Here is a 7,112-nt window from a genome sequence, read left to right on the forward strand (position 1 = left end):
GGCTCAAGTGAAAGTTTAAGAAATTATTTATGGTGACAATCAGAAAAAAAAACTAAATCTGGTATCTTCACATGGGAATCGAGCTTTTTCCAATGTGGATTAAAAAATATTACCCCACGGACAGTACTTACTTGGTACTCTATCTTCGATGACTACCTACTCATTTAAACTCTGAGAATTGTTTTTGAAAGTAATTATGCGTCAGTTTAGTATCTTCTTCCCCGGGTTTGCAAATACTTTTGTAATACGCAGAAGCAAAAACAATATTTTCTTAAAATTTGGCCACTTGACCTGCAGTATAAACCCAGCCTTAAGCAGTTCTTTTGTATGACTGTAATTCATGGTTTGTTTGTTTTTCTCTCCACTGCCAAAACAGATGCTTGCACCTTCTCCTTTTATTTCTACATCTTGACAGTTTCAGCCGGTGGAGAAAACAACACAATTATTGCTACCATATGTAAATTGTTTGTTGTCTCTCTGTCATTCCTTTTGTGTGCATTATTAAGTTGTCAGTGAAAGAGAATGTTTTTTTTCTATAATGATTATTTTTCACTTCAAAGTCCTTCAGACAAGCATTAAAGAAGTTTGCTTAGTGTTTTGCTTTTGGTCGCTCATGTCTGATCATGCCGATAACCTCCCAAAGTTAAGCAACATGTAGCATCATAAAGGAAATGCTGACTTCTGTTTATTCTGTGCGTGCTTTTGGTTGGGACAGACTACATTTTCACACCGCACAACTAAGTTGTCACATCAGCAGCTAATGCAAATCTTAAGTTAGGCAAGCAAATATGAGCACTGTGATGTTCATGATACGAACACATTTTCATAGTTTTAAATAATCATCGGACCTCAAGTAAGGCATCTCTGCTTCTGGTTTTCTTTTTTTCTCAATTTCATAAAGATGACTGTGAAGTGTATTAATACTGTACATTATCATTCCAATTCAGCTATGAGTATTGAGGAATTCCTGTTATTTTTCTGTCCGACTATTAAATTTCCTGCTGCCTGCTGTGTCATATCTACAAATCCTTTCGATCTGAAGAGGGAAAATAAGTCAGTGAACACCGCAAAGCTCCACTTTGAGTTGGAAATGTGTCGTGGAAGCCGCGTGATGAGAGGCCCCACGCTGGCGGATGACCTAGTTTGTTCAATGGGAACCAATGAAATGGAACATCTACATGCAATGTGTAATTGTACGGATGTTAATTACATGCATAACCCAAGCTTCTCTCACACCCTATTGTCAGAAAGTACACTAAACATTTAAAGAATTTTGCTTTCGACCCTCATAATTAGCCAGAATCTTATCGGATAACTTTCCTCCCTTGTGAAATACAACCCAAAATTTGTGGCATGTTTTCAATAACGAAAATAAAATTCTCTCAGTATTGGGCTATATAAAAACAGGCATTAAGTTAACAAAAAATAAAAGAATTTAGCAATCACAATTGTATGCTTTAATTCGCGGATTTTGTGCTGCTCCTTCTGTTACGTGCACCTTGGCCACCTGGACTCTGGAGAGCACTTATACAAAGATGGTCACATCCAACCCCAGTAAGCTACAGTAATATTTCTTTTTCTCAAAGAATAAACGTGTTTTTGAGTGTTGTATTTTATAGGGGAAGTCAAGTCAAAAAATACGTTCTGTGCGTCCCCACTAGTGTAAACACAACATTGCGTTTGGATATGTTTTAAAGCTTAAAAATCCACCTGTTTCAACCATCTCAGGTGGCAGCCATTTTGCCACTTGCAGTCAACAGAAAATTACATCACAGTTGTCTGAAGCTCAGCTCGCCAATGTCACATGATCAAACTCAGAAACTGCAAGTGCCAAATTGGCCGCCACCTGAGATGAATAAAAATGGTTGGATTTTGGTGCTTAATTCATATTACACAGATGCAATATTTATGATGATAATATTGTAAAAATAATGTGTCACTTGACCTCCCCTTAAAATGTGTTGCTTCACCATTTGTGTTCAAATATTTGTATAGTGAAAGTTTATACAGTAAGTACCGCAACATCCGTGGTCGTTTTGTCAGCGCAATGCGTTACGCTGTATGTTAGCTTTAAGATAGCGGACTGTCATAAAGCAAAATTATGTGGTTTGATTAAATACGCCTGTAATTATCTTTGCTTTAAATTTACTTTATCAGTAAACAGCTAGCGTGGAAATTCACGGCTTGAAACAATCACACTTAGCATCTTATTTGAATATGTTATCTGCCGAACTGCTACTATATGTTGTTAACGTTTGTTGCTATGGGACTAAACCGTTTTTTTCTTCATGACTAAAATGGCGAAATTCTAAATACATTAGTCTATAAGTGCTATTTTCCCTTGTTTAAAAACACTGGAGGCTGGCATTTACATTCCTTTCAATGGGGAAAGATGATTTATTGAATTTTATTGAAAGCATATGTTTTTACAATAATTCTGTAATACATCACCTTTAATAGGTTTGTACATTCTCTTTCCAGGATAGAATTTCTCTCTTAACACTGTGAAATGAGCAAATAAGCCCTTCTCTCAACACTTTCAACCAGATTTGAACCAAAAATGTAAGATTCTTCTTCGTCTCATCACCAAGTTTCACGGTAAATGGTTACAGCATATTTTTTTTCTGAAACAAATGCTCAAAACAATTCATCTCACTTCAAAGGAATAAAAGTGAATGTGGCAAACAGGAAGTGTCACCATAAGTACAAGATCAGGCTTTAGTTGATGTGCAACACTGGGCCTTTTTGTTTCACTACACACGAATCCCAAAGCCCTTTTTCCTGTTGTTGCTCTCTCACAGTAGGGGATTACACGGCAAAGGGGGCATTCTGGCTGGCCGCAGGTGGATTAAAGTCGTCCCAGAAATAGTGATCTTGTGATGTAGACCTTGACGTGGCTATAATTGGACAGAATTGTGTTGTGGACTACAGGAATTCTAAACATTAGAACCAAGTCTGGCTCCTCATTGATTCATGGTTCTGTGTAAATGCCGTGACTTGCTTCCATTTGTTTACACTACACATGCTTTGTATTGTCTGATTTTATTGTATCCTCTCCATTCACAAGAGAGAGGATATTTTTAACTACCAATAATAAGCATTAGATGTGGTGGAAGTCGAGAACAGTCTGTTCGGCTATTCAAGAGTGGTTGGGTCAAGAGTTTTACACCCCGCGGGAGAAACATCAAAATCAGAGACCATAGATGAATAAAACAACTTCATTAAACATTAACTCTATAATATTCATCCTGCTGAACTCAAAGGAAATCTCAACACACTTGCGCATAAGGCGGATGAATGATTTTGAAAAATTATCTAAGTATGTTTTTTTTCCCGCTCAATATTGCAATTGTTATTTAATACGCGATTATTTTTCATGGTGTCAACCCTCGTTAAAAATGTTGATTTACTTCCAAATTGTGTCTTTTGCATTCAAATTCAGAGATTTAGCTCTATCTTTTTCATTTTATGCTTGATGCACTTAACAAAAACTTCTATCTTGAAAATCCCAAGTAATGATATTGGATTGACCTTCCCCGGTCAATTAGGACGGCAACCTGCAACACAAAGCAGCTTTGATGTGCTGGCCTTGTCCTGAGAAATGAAAGTGGACATGCATGATGGGCACAGCGGTCCAAGGCAGAGATTAGGTCCTGTTTGGTTAGTGGTTCCAGCGCTCCACAATGACATTCGTGTTTGTAGAGACACCTATTGGGGGTTTAGCTTGATAAAGTGGAAATAAATCGAAAGAGCACCGAGGCCGGTCAAGGACAAAAGGGGCGTTGCTCAAAAGATGGTACGGGGGAAGAGATAACATTTCTTTTAGGAATCTGTTGAATGTTAAGCTCGCTCGTCCTGAAAGTCAATTGAATTAGTCTCACATATTCTGCAAAACAAAAACTGTGTGGAGGTCAGGTTCAAGGCTTCTCCACCAAGTTATTCTGCATTCCTCGCATCTGGGCGTGTACGCCGTTGACTCATGCAATGACAGGGACTATTGTCACAACTAGTCTCACGATCCCTTTCTATTGCGCTATCAAGTCGTGTCGTATTATCCTGTTGGCTTTAGTTCAACATGTCACAAGTGGAAGAACAGCTTCAATTGATTTTGATGACTATTTTAACAAAAAAATGCACATCCATTTCAATAGATTTGTGGGTGATTTGAGGACTGTGAAGCAGCTGATGGTTACAAAAAAAAGTTAAACACCAGGCTGCATGGTTTCCATGTCAAGTTAGTTTTCTTCCTATGTACAGTCAACTCCAAAACGGATCCAAATTGTCTTTGTTTCTGTTATATACTGAAGACATTTGGAATTTAAGATCATGGTATTCATGGTATTTACATCTTACATTTTTTAAACAACTAAGGAAAGAGCAACTTTTGGTTGTAGCCACACATTTTTCAAGGGAGCAAATGTTTTGGAAAACACGTCAGTAAATGAACTTAAAGTGAATAACATTTCATCTTTAGTGGCATGATCCTTGGAGTAACTGCAGAAAGGGTTGTGCTGAAGGCGCACAGTTTTTGTTCCTCTCTAGTTCTGAGCTGGAATAAAAAAAAAATCCTACAGAGTTTGTCTGAATTTAGATACATGAGTTACACTGACAAAAAGAAAACGATAACCCTCGGCTTTCCTCTCACATTCCAAAAACATCCCAACTCTAAACTCACCAAAGGCGTTAATGTGAGTGTCATTAGTTGTCTGGTTTTGTTTGTGTCCTCTGTGATGGCTGTGCAGGCTGGCAACCAGTCTAGGGCATACCCACCTCTCACCTCTGCAGTCAGTAATTTGTCACAAAATTGCAAAATTGACAATATTTTTTTATGTTCAGTGGGGCTTAACTCTGCATAAGAAAAACTATTAGTGAAAACTTGCAGCAAAAGTAAGGTGTGGGACAGCATTTCAAAAGAAGAATGCAAATGTCTGGTGAAGCCAATGGGTCACAGGCTTGATGCTCTGACTCAAAATCATGTAGTAACATATAATTTGACATGGAAGGGGGTCACCCCCCTTTATTTGGGAAAAAAAAAAGAGCATGAAGCATGGATCTACGCTAAAACTTAAAGCATTCACTAAACACCTTGCTGTCTTTTCAAATTTTCCATAATATATTGAGACAGGTTTATGGCCTTGCTTACAAGACAGAGTTTGCACTTGTTTTCAAAGGACACATTTTTGAAAGACTTCCATTCATTAATCTTTAAAAAAAATACATGAATGCCTTTTACTTTTTTCCCACATAAACCTCAAAACGTGCAAACATCTTGTGTTATGATTTTAATATAAATTCAGTACTTACATTTGGACACAATGCTGCAAATAAATGGGACATGAGGAAGGAGAAGTCTAGATTTTGTAAGAGTTGTATATCGTTGCTGTCGGGCGTAATCCTTGCGCTGTCAAAGTGACAACTTTATAGGAGGAGGTAAATAAAAACATCAGCTTGTTTAAGTTCCCAGGCACCGCTTCGTTGAAGTTGTCTTAAACCTTATATTGCTATTGCACTCACATCAAAATCTGAGCCACTTCTCCTCTCAAGGTTCACGGGTGCGCTTATCTTCGAGCAAACTCCACACAGGAAGGCCAGAGCCAGAATCGAACCCTGCACCTCTGTACTGTGAGGCCATCGTGCTAACTGTCCACCGTGCCGCCCTACGTCAACATAAGACTACCTAAAAACCTGCAATCGCTAATTTAATGCTGCCATTGATTAAGGTAGTGCAAACATGAAGCCGGTGGCAGCCGAGTACTTCAAAGTCCGTGATTATGTGAAGCCCCAACCGTGCAAGAAGCCTTTGAAAACGTCACAAAAGCAAATGTCTGCCCTACAACATCATCACAAACATATTAAAGGTCTAAAAGTAATGCAATAAATAAAACAACAAGCCAACTAACCCTGTCTATAAGTGGATATTAATATGAAAAGGAGACTTACCTCCGTGACACACTAGAGTCCTGCAACGAAGCATCACAGGGATTAATTTTAAACAAAAAAGCCAACTTAATCCAGCCAACTTTACTATTTTTAGCTATTGTCTAAAAATCCCCAAAACAAAACAAAAAAAACAGAGATGCTAGACAGAGGCAACGATTATGCCACACAGCTTCCGGTGAACGAGGAAATTGAAGTTGTTTTGCTACACTTCTGCAACATTTTTCAAACATACATTGCATTCAAGAGCGGTAGTGTATTTGTTTCCAAGCTATTGTCACCGCTTTGAAGTGGGAACGAACTGTTGGCATCGATTTGTGAAAAAAAAAAAAAACATTTGGACATATGAGGTTGATATATATTATAATACAATGCACTTACATTTTTAAAAAGTTCTTTATTCATGCCTGTTTACCTAGAGTTGTGGCCATCTCATCCTGTGAACGGAAATCAGGGTTGAAAGTGATTTTCAGCTCATCTGTAGTTCTTAATTTCTAAAGTCAATTAGAAAATATTTTTATAGATTTGAACCACAGCTAACGTACAGCCATAAGAAAAGCATGTGTGATGTCTTTATTAAAAAAAATAATAAAAAGATAATTCAAACAATTTAAATACGGTTCTTTGTAATAGGTTGCCGAAATTTTAGATTGAGGCTCGTTATCAGCTGTTACTTCAAAACAGATGACTCAGAGGTGCAAAAAAATGTGAGCGGGACATCTCTATGGTTTTTGTTTTCTGTTCATTTTGGCAGTAATGGTTGTACAAGTCAAGTTGTTGCAGCCTCTACCAAACTTTCACAGGAGGCCTTCCACTATTTTCCTTATTTGGGCATACTACTCCAGCAAAGAGCGCACATTTCCAAGTCTTTTATTCTCTTATTATTTACATATGTGTAACGTTCTATTTTATGAGCTTTCTCAGATCTCGCTAACAATAATATAACGACTTAGGACCGACTAGGGAGCGCCACCCGTTTATTCATTCGACAACAGTCCAACTTTTTCGTCGCTCACCTCTGACGTCACCACAAACCAGTCATAACAAACAGAGATCAGAACACATGAACCACTCTTAAGCCTACATATGCATTATGTCTCAGTTGGTGAGGTTTCCTTGATCGAATATATTTGGGCTTCCGCTGAATGTCCGTCTTCCGTGACGTCACTCTGTTT

Source organism: Idiotropiscis lumnitzeri, chromosome 17, assembly GCF_059441095.1.
Source record: "Idiotropiscis lumnitzeri isolate Australia: NSW breed Sydney's pygmy pipehorse chromosome 17, RoL_Ilum_1.0, whole genome shotgun sequence".
Classification (NCBI taxonomy): Eukaryota; Metazoa; Chordata; class Actinopteri; order Syngnathiformes; family Syngnathidae; genus Idiotropiscis; species Idiotropiscis lumnitzeri.